This window comes from Sturnus vulgaris, chromosome 6 (genome assembly GCF_052056855.1).
Source record: "Sturnus vulgaris isolate bStuVul1 chromosome 6, bStuVul1.hap1, whole genome shotgun sequence".
NCBI lineage: Eukaryota > Metazoa > Chordata > Aves > Passeriformes > Sturnidae > Sturnus > Sturnus vulgaris.
Genome location: NC_142248.1, coordinates 7,436,821 through 7,446,515, shown reverse-complemented (window position 1 = coordinate 7,446,515; position 9,695 = coordinate 7,436,821). Strand labels below are relative to the sequence as shown.

The 9,695-nt window shown below is 49.7% G+C and overlaps 2 long non-coding RNA genes across 2 annotated transcripts; both read left to right on the top strand.

The window, feature by feature from the left end:
* Positions 1 to 1,537: 1,537 nt before the first annotated feature.
* Positions 1,538 to 3,204, top strand: LOC148223302 (uncharacterized). Its single transcript, XR_015804413.1, has 2 exons — positions 1,538 to 2,144; positions 2,490 to 3,204. It is a non-coding gene; the product is annotated as an uncharacterized LOC148223302 (long non-coding RNA).
* Positions 3,205 to 5,019: 1,815 nt separating this feature from the next.
* Positions 5,020 to 9,150, top strand: LOC148223301 (uncharacterized). Its single transcript, XR_015804414.1, has 2 exons — positions 5,020 to 6,352; positions 7,344 to 9,150. It is a non-coding gene; the product is annotated as an uncharacterized LOC148223301 (long non-coding RNA).
* The last annotated feature ends 545 nt before the right edge of the window (positions 9,151 to 9,695 follow it).

The following is a 9,695-nucleotide window of genomic DNA, read 5'->3' as shown; positions in this document are numbered from 1 at the left end:
GGGTAAGGGCTTCCCGGGTAGGTAGTTATGTACAGCAAGCCCAGACCGCAAAAAGATTCGCGAAGGACAAAGTCTCCCGCGGCTTCCTACATCCATCCATCCGGCTGCCACCATAACATCCACACGACCCACGGGCGATCGGCTCCGCCGTCCCCCGCCACGCCGGGTCCCCACCCCCCATCTCCGCCAAGTCCCGCTCCGAAACCCAGGACCCCGCCGGGGCGAGGCGGCGCTGAGAGAAAAGGAGGGGTGTCCCGCCACCCCCCCCCTCCCGCGGCGGGGCCGGCGGCGCGGGGCCGCGGGAGCGTGGCGGAGCGCGGCGTGTCCGCGGCCCCGCTCCGCGCGGAGGCTCCGACGCTGGGCACGGGCGCTGCGTAAAGAGAAAACTCTCCCCCCTGAGCGCTAAATAAATAGAGAGCAGGCGGGCCTCTCATTGGTGCGGGCTAAAATCGTCACCCACCAATCAGAGGGCGCCTCACACTGCCTCGCTCGGCTTTTTTTTTTTTTTTTTTTCCTCCTTTTTTTTTTTTTTTTTTTCCTTTTTTTCCCGAAAGGGGGAGAGGAGAGGAGAGAAGAGCGGGAGGGAAGGATGGATGGATGGATGGAAAGAAGGATGGGGGAAGAAAAAAAAATAAAAAAAAAAAGAGGAAAAAAAGGCCCTCTCCATGTTCAATTAGTCGCCAAATCCGCGACAAACGCACGTCTAAGAGTGTGGCTGGGCCAGCCTAGATCCCTTCTCGCTTCTGCCGCTCCCCGATCCCCTCTCCGGGAATCCTCTGCCAAAGGGGCGCCGTTAAGCTAAGGACCAGCCCCGCCGCGGGCTACCCCGGGCGCAGAGCCCCTGGTCCCCCCGGCGGGGGCGCCCCAGGCCGCCCGCCACCTCGCGGCGGGCAGCCGGGGACACGAGGACCTGCCGCTGCCTTCTCCCCTGCTCTCCCCGCCTCAGCGCGGGGAGCCAGCCAGACCCGAGGGGCGACCCTTCCGGGTCGGCGGGGGACGCGGGACGTCCCCTCCCCTCCGCTCCTAGGCGCCGTCCTGAGCGCCGAGCCACCCGCCACCGCCGAGGACACCCGCTTTCTAAAAGTTTCCAGGACGTGTCACTGAACTCCAGAGGTCTTCTCCTGAAAGCCCGAGGGGAGCCAGAGGCCCCGCCAGTGCCCGGCGGCAACGGGAACAAGGCAAACACGTCCGCGTCGCGGCCCGGCCGCCCGCCGGGATCCCGAACAAGCTGGGGCGGAGACCCGCAGGGGACCGAGGGGACTCGCATCCCGGCCCGAACTCCAGAACTTGCAGTTCCACCACTGCCCCGCGGCGGCAAAGGGTCCCGCGCGAGCGGCACGGGAAACCCACGCGTGACGCCCCCGCGCGCGTCCCATCCCGCACGGCCGCAGCTCCCTCCCGACGCTCCTGCCCGCCGGGCGGCACGACACCCCGCGCCTCCCGAGCCCCCGGCGAGACCAGCGGCAGCGGCGCGACGGAGCGGAGCGGAGCGGAGCGCAGGCAGGACGGGCAGGGCGGCCGGGGCAGCGCAGGCAGCAGAAGTTTGAAAACCTCCAGCACTTACCTGGCGGGGCGCGTCCCTGGCCGCTCCGGGGAGTCCCGCGCGGGGTGCAACCATCACCAACAGTGTTTTGGTGTTTTTTTGGTGGTTTGTTTTTTGTTTGGTTTTTTTTTGGAAAGCCCAAAAGCAAAGCGTCCCTTCCTTCAGGTGTGTATATAAGTTACTGTATTGTGTGGGAGGGTCACGATCTCACTAGGTGCAGAAGATTCCCCAGGATTAACCCCTCCTCTCCCTACCCCTTCTGCAACTTGTTGAGGATTTTATACACACACGCGCGCAGGCACGGGCACACGGGCACACACACGCGCACACACACACACACGGACGGGAGAGCAAGGAGAAAGCGAGCTCCGCGGAGTCCGGCTGCCCCCCGACGCCGTTGTGATTGGATGGTCTTTTCATGGAGAGGGGACGTCTCAAGTCGAAGTCACGATTTCTCCTCAGTTTGGAACCATCTGTGACTGGAGCCATGACGCAGCCAGAGCACATTACTCACTTTTACAGTCACGACTTGGAAATCCGTGCAGTTTCCAACCAAAATTACACCGCCACCATTGAATTATTTAATAGGATCCAGTTAAGGGTAATCTTATGCATTGTGTCAAGTGAGGCAACGATCTAGGAGGGGAGGGCTGGGAAGGCGAGGGAGGGGGCGAGGAAGGAGGGCATTTCTTGTTTTTAATGCCTGTTTTGTAGAGATATATTAAGAGTTGCAACGATTGGCTACACGTGTTGTAGGGGGATTTTTTTCTTGCTTTAAAAAAGCAACCAAAAAAATAGATATCTGGTCCGCTTGTAAATACGACCACGCAAGCTCGGGGAAGGGACGGTTTAGACATTAAAAGGAGCCGTGGGTGGAGTACCGTGCTGTGAATTCAGACGCTGGTGTTTGATTAATTGCAAGAAATTATGTCTTTTGTATGCCTAGATTAGAGCCATTGCATGCGGTCTTGGCCAGGAGGTGCTCTCACCCCAGCCCAGTGTACTGTGCTATACTGATGTTCATGGCTGCATCATGCCATTGTCTGCAGGATCCGCAATTGTTGCTGGGCTTTGTGTGGTAGGTGCACCATTTTCTAAGCTTGCTTTTACTGCGAGGCTATGGCTAAACGTGCTCCGGGGGAAGCTCCTTCCTTGGCTATTGTCTGCCTCGTGCGTTTCCATCCTTTGCAGGTCTGAGTCTGCGGCTAAGCCCCCTTTCACGGCGGTTTCGGAGGGAATACCATTGTCCGGGATAACGCGGTGGTGCATGTGAGTGCCAGACGGTGTTTCCTTGTCTCTTTTAATGCAATCTGATGACATGCCTTTGCTAGCCGGAATGCCTGCGAACCTGCATGCTGGTAGCCTAGCGAGAATCTCCCCGGCTCTCAGAAGCGGTGAGGGGGTGACGGGTGGTTGCAGCACCGAGGTAACCCTACATAGCTACTCCGTACACACCACAACAATCCCCCGCTACTTCTCCTCTAATTCAGTCATTCCACCAACTCTTCTGGTGAGGGTATGACTAAGGACGCGAAGGACGAGCAATAATAAAAACAGACGCTCGCACACACACGATCTGCAGAAAGTGTGAGCACTTAGAGGGGAAAAATGAGGTGGGAGGAGAAGGGGTGAGTCCAAATAAAGCAACCTATAGCCTCTTATTTTGCGGAGCACCATCATCAGGTACAGGCTCTTTCAAACGCACGGGCGGGAAGGGCAGGCGGCGCCGGGCGGAGGAGCGGCTGCGGGGAAGCCTCCGCGGGAGCGGCGCTGCGGGCGGCGCAGCGCGGCCCCCGCCCGGCGGGCACCGGGGCCGGGACCGACCCCCGCCCGTGGCGGCGGCGACGGCGGAGCGGCGGCGGGTTCAGCACCGGGGCGCGGACAGCTCCCGGCGGCCGCCCTGCGGGGAGCGCCCGCGCCCCCGGCCCCGCCGCCGGCTCTGCCTCTCCCCCCGCGGAGGGCGAAAATAGAGGGGGGGGCGGGCAGGGAGAGGGGCTCAACAGCGCCGACAGAGAGAGAGAGAGAGTTGCAGCTCGCTATTGATTCAGAGATTTACCGACAGGGTGATTCCCCTTTCTGCAAGAATTCCCTCTGTCTGAGCTCCGGGCATGCACCAAATTCATTATGTAGACGAGTATACCCCTCTCGCTTTAGAGGAAAAGTAGAACGGAAGGAAAATATAATCCAGGCATGCATAAAATAAAGACAAGACTCACAGCCACTCTCTGCATCATGCACAGGAAAGATCACTACTTACCCGAACGGGAACTCCTCGGTTAGGGGAGGGAGGGGAGGAGGGGGAAAGGGGGGGGGGGGGGGGGGGGGGGAGAATCCAACAATTAATTTCCAGACAGGAGTTGGAAAAAAAATACTGCGGTGATGTCCAGGTTTTCTTCCACCCGCGCTCGCTTTTTATACAAGTGCAACCCTCTGTCTATTTCTGGAACGCGATCAAAACCCTGATGCTATTTTTAGCAGGTACTGGGGAAAAAAATCCACACACAAAGGCATTTTGCTGGAACGCTATGTCCAAAACATTAAATGTGCATTTAGTCTGCCCCCCTACAACACAACAACCCCCAAACACTCACCCCCATACCCCAGCTTCTTTCTGCAACACCATCTACACTTGCTTTAGGTGCACCATTGCAGAGAAAAAAAATCCACAACAAAAACAAACAAACAAACAAACCCCACAGCAAACGACCCAAACTGACCGCCTTCCATGCTGTCCTATTGCACAAACCCCTAATCCACAGTTGTATTGAGTCTGTCTCTGTGCCTCTCTGCCTGTTGCCTTGCAAGCATTATTGTGTCTGTCTTCCTCCGGAGTCTTTATAAAGTGGGCTTTGGAAAAAACACAACCACCATGCACCAGTTTGCCATCATGCACAAATGTGGATTTCAGGCAGGGATGCTTGATTTGCCGAGACACAGAGATGGTTTCATGTACTGAACTGCACCCAGCACCAAGAAGGGTTGTTTTTTTTTAAAAAAAAATCTCCCCTCCCCACCCACTGCTTTTTCCCCCTTTAAAAAAAATCCTTTGTTTGGAGAATAAAGGATCTATAAATACATATATGAAAAAAAGGGGTGTGTGTGTTTGCGTTCTAGTAATTCACTACGAGGGGGGACTGGGGAAAAAATAGAATCATTAGGGCTTGCAGGCTGCAAGGAGCCAGCCTGAGACTCCTTTGCAAGGCTGCGTCAGTTATCAGCTATTGACGTCACGTTCAGATTCTCCTCTTCAGAGGCTCTAGTTCATCATAAAAGATGTCTGTGCTTGGAGCTTTGTGCTTGCAGTAAGGCACTTCAATTCGAGGAAAAGAGTTAATTAGCAAGCCCCATATTTTGTGTAGTGCGGTTCTCTGCACAGTTGCACAAAAATCCAGAGGGGGCTGGGGCGGGGGGGTGGGGGGGTGGGGAGGAATATGGACTGGGGACAGGGAGATATTTCTTAAAAACCACACACATATCCCATGCAGAAGCACAGGCAGGGAGAGCAATCTGCATAGCCAGACCTTGCAAGAACATTAGCCCCCACTCGCCCCCCCGCCCCTCCAGCCCCCTTCTCGTGGTTACCAGTTTTAACGAAAAGCAATTTGGAAACATAAGCCTGTTTTCTGAATATTTGTAAGGCAAACAGCATGGGGGTTGCTGAATACATTTTAGCATCCTTACTTTCTCCCTTTCCCTGTCACCCTCCCCGCGTGCCCCCCCCTCCCCATAGCGACAAAAACACCAGCAGCAAGTCCCCCTACCACTTTACACTTGTATTTGGCTACTGTAGCAAAAGACAGATATTGATAAAACCAGGATTAATTCTGTATATTTGTCAGGCAAACAGCCCCGTCTCCTAGAATGACGCAAATAACAGATTCTATGGCTCTGGCTTTCTATATTCTGCACCCACGCACTCTGCTTGGTCTCCCACGGAATCAGCTACAGAGAGCAATGATCCAGATTATACAGAGAGAGGGGTGGGGGAAAGGGAGAGAATATCAAATGAAATTGCAATTAAAAATTATAATGCTGCTATTGTCTGTACGCAAATGGCTAAACCTGAGCTTGCACAGTGGTACATACAGACACACACTCGCACCCCCGAGCCCCCCGCCTCAAATCCAGGCATCAATAGCAACCAGACAAAAGAGAATTGTCTTGCTGACAAATCCGGGGTTTATCTGGCCAAGAGAGGGATTTTCTTTAAGCACCACACCTTTCCCTGCTCCCATTAAGCAAAACACATCTCTGAAACGACCTCTCTTGCCACTAAGTGTGTGAAGAGGGGTCAATTAACAAATGCAGCCGGGGAGGGGAGGGCACCAGGAGCCCTTCCACAGTCCCAGAGGAGCTAATGAGGACCTTGAAGAGCAGATCGCCTTCCCTGTCTCCCAGTCAAAGGGATGCAGCTGTTTCTTAAAATGCCTAAAAAAAGGCAAGCGCAAAGGGTTGTTGCTATTTTTAGACACATCTCTCATTTGTTGGAAAATGGCACTAAAAGCATTAAACAACCTCCCTGCCCCGGGGACAGGCTCAGGATCGCACGCCAGCACCTGAGGGAAAAGCAAGGTTTATGGGACCATCTCTTCACCAGGTGAGAATATCCTACCATGCCCTGCCCACCATCAGCCCTTTTCACACCTTGCATGAAGAGAAAAGCAAAATGCTGGGGCAATCAAGAAGCCAGTAAGTTATTTACTGTCTAATCTGTACACACACATTCCTTATTTATTAACTCTCTTAATTATTACCAACTTCTTTTGCAGACAATGAATTTCCTAATGTCAATAAACTGCAATCAATGAGGTAAGGCTGTCTCCTCCTCTGTCTCTTAGCCAGACAACGCCATTGCAAACTATGTGGTGATATAGCAGCATGCAGGGAGGGGGACATCACACACCTATATGAGATCACATCCTAGGCACCGTCAGGCTTGGGGAGACAGGCATTTTAAAATGACTACACACACTCTGGTAGAAGTGAGCAGATCCATTTTCATTCACACATCTCTGGCATGCCAGCCACAAATCCATCTTCCCAGGACTGGGATAGATGTTGTGCTTCAGACCTAGGAGAAAAGCCCAGCCTAAACCATGTTTTCACCATATACACCTGAGAAGCTGGCCTTTACAGCAGTAGCAATTCAGAAGCCAGTCAGCTGCAGAGAAATACCACTGTAGGGAAAGACCTTTTACCAAGGACAGCAGATCAAGACACCTCAAGAGCCCAGACAGAGTGCCAGACACACAACATACCTTCTTTGAGGAGCTGCAACAAAGCTCGTCCTGGGTTAATGAAAACATTAGGCAACATAAGAGTTTGAGGATGGAGGAGTGCACACCTAAACTATCTTCTGTCATTCAGACCCAAGAGCTTTAGGATGCCCCATGGCCTACTGTGGAAGGAGGGGATGATCATCTGCTCTATTCCCTCCCACACACACCCCAAGAGCTTTGCATTTCTCAGCAGTGTTTACTTCTGTTCACATGAACAGAGAAAAGCTATTCAGCTTTAGTTTTATTCTGTCACAGAGAAAAGGGTATCAACCTAGTTGTGTACCAAGGATGATCTCCGAGGCAGGTCAAGAGTGGGCATACTGGCAAGCCTTGCAACTCCCAGATCTCAGGCCCTCTCCAGCCATAAAGATGCCTAGAATTTCCTCCCTGCTTCACATCCTGAGCAGCTCCTTGCAGTCACATGTGTGGGTTATTTAGGTTTGGTTTTGGTTGGTTGTTTGTGTTGAGGGATGGGGGTTTGGGGTTTTTTGTGAGTTTTTTTTGTTTTTTTTTTCCTTAAGCTCTCTAGTCTTCGAGAAAGAACTGGATCTTCCTATCAATGGGTTTAACATGTTCTCATGGAAGCTGTAGTACCATCTTTCAGCCTCTTTTTCAAAAAACCAGCCTGCCTTCCTCTTTGCTCTCCCCTCCTTCTCCAGCCCAATGCATCATCTCCATCTCAGCAGAATCATCTTCAGTCTTCCCTGCCTGCTGCTCAAGGCTTGGTTGAAGTGAGGTCCAGTGCCCAGAATCTCTCTCATGAAAAAAAAAAGAAATGGAAACTATCCAAACTGAAAAGAATGTTTGGCAGGTGACCATGTACCAAACAGCAGTTCCTGTTTCTCTTGATCATTAGAAGCACTAAAAAGAAAATCTATCTTCTATCTCGATATTTTAGTTATTAGCCATCTCATTTTTGAACAATTAAGCATCCCCGCCAATGAAGTCTTAATGAAAGCAATGGATCCTGTGTTTTTAATTCCACTGCAAAGTGATTCCTGACAATGACAGAAGCAACAGAGTCCTTATCAGCTGCAGGTACGTGTCCTTTCACCTAGAGCTACTGAAGATGCCAAGGGGGCAGCCCAGTTTCTGACACATGTGCTCCACATATTGAACTGTCCTGACTCTTGGAAATTCCCCTTTCAGATTGCCCTGATGGATAATGTCCCAGATTGGGATACTACTATTAATAGTAAAACATTAGTGCACACAAAATTGCTGCTCGAAACCAACTATGATCTGAGACTTAAAAAGTAGTGTATTTTGAGAATAAAACTATTTTAGTGGTATTCATAATTTGTTTGGGGTTTTGACCCTGCAAATTCAAGGCACCACCTCCTTCTCAATTTGGCTTTGCTGTAGTTTGACTGTTACCTCCTCAGAGCCCTGGAGTTCTGCTCACCTCTGAGCCATTCAATAACATAATTGCTATAAAATATTCTCCTAACCCAGTCTTACTCCCACTAATGTTTCAAGTCTGTTCTTGGCCTAGTTCACCCAAGCAGCTGAAAGACACGTGATATGTTCCAAACAGAAGGAGAACAGAAGACAAACAGGAACAGAGTGAAGTGCCACCAGGATATACTAGGGTCTCACAAACTCACCTCAACTTTTTGATTAAAATTCACCTGATATCAGGTCAATCAACAACTTATCCTAGTTAAACCTTGTTACAGGAAAATGTAGAACACCGAAGAAAGAGCAATCGCATTGAAATGGAAATAAAATAGAGCAATATCTATTATATAGATCAAATAAAATAGAGCAACAACAATTTGCTGGTTTTTATAGGTGGTAGAGTATATGCTAGTGAAAGGACTGAAGAAGAGTAATTGCTAGTTAAAGCAGAGGGTTAGAGTCTAGATATTCTTCTTCCAATCACAAATTTGCTGCAACAAGTGTTGATCTAAAATTTCTCATGGAAAGGCATTTTCCTTGAATAATTTTGAGGTCCTGCTCAAATTTTAGATGAAGTGCCAATCACTTTATGCCTGGCATATCTACTTATGAAACGAAGAGAAGACAATACTCACTTACCTAAACAGGATGTTCTTGAAGATATCTATAGCATTGAGATAATCAATAAAAGTCATCAGTAAGAAGATGCAATATTATAAATAATCAGAGATCAGAACATGCAAAGAAGCAAAAGGAGGAAAGGAACACTTTACCTCCAACATCAGAACAAGAAACTGCAGCATATTAGTAAAGAAAATCTCACCTGTGTCAGAAGATCAAGGACTTATTAAGACTTCAATTTATGGATCATTTTGAGAACCTGAATGCATATACCAGGACACCGATAAAATAGACAACTTTTGCAAATATCATCTCACAGAGAATGTATTAATAAACACTTCGAATAGTTTGGGGTTGAAATGTCAGTATGTGGGTTGCTTTGTCATCATTAGCTTTTCTGTTTACATTATAGATACATATCATTACTATAACATATAAAAGGATAGAAACTGGATTTTCCTCCAATGGCTGCAAAGTCAGGCCCTGGAGACATACTTCTGCATAACAGGGATGAAAAGAAGAAAAGCATTAGCATAATGAAGCTGGTGGAAAAGAGTACTAAGGTCTCAATATTGAGGATGATATCAAAAGAAAATCATATCACTTCTAAATAAAAGTTAAACCTATGGAAGAAATACAGTGAATAGGCATCATACTTCAGATACAAGGAGCATAACCTTTGAGGAATCCTGCTACAAATTTGATGAGCCTTTACACTAAGATTTGATTTTCATTATCCTTTAAAATGGAACTTGTCACAAATAAGACCCATGACCTTTAACATAATGTGCACATGTATCTTGCAACCACCTTAAAGAAAGAGTTATAAACAAGACCAAAAAGATAAGACA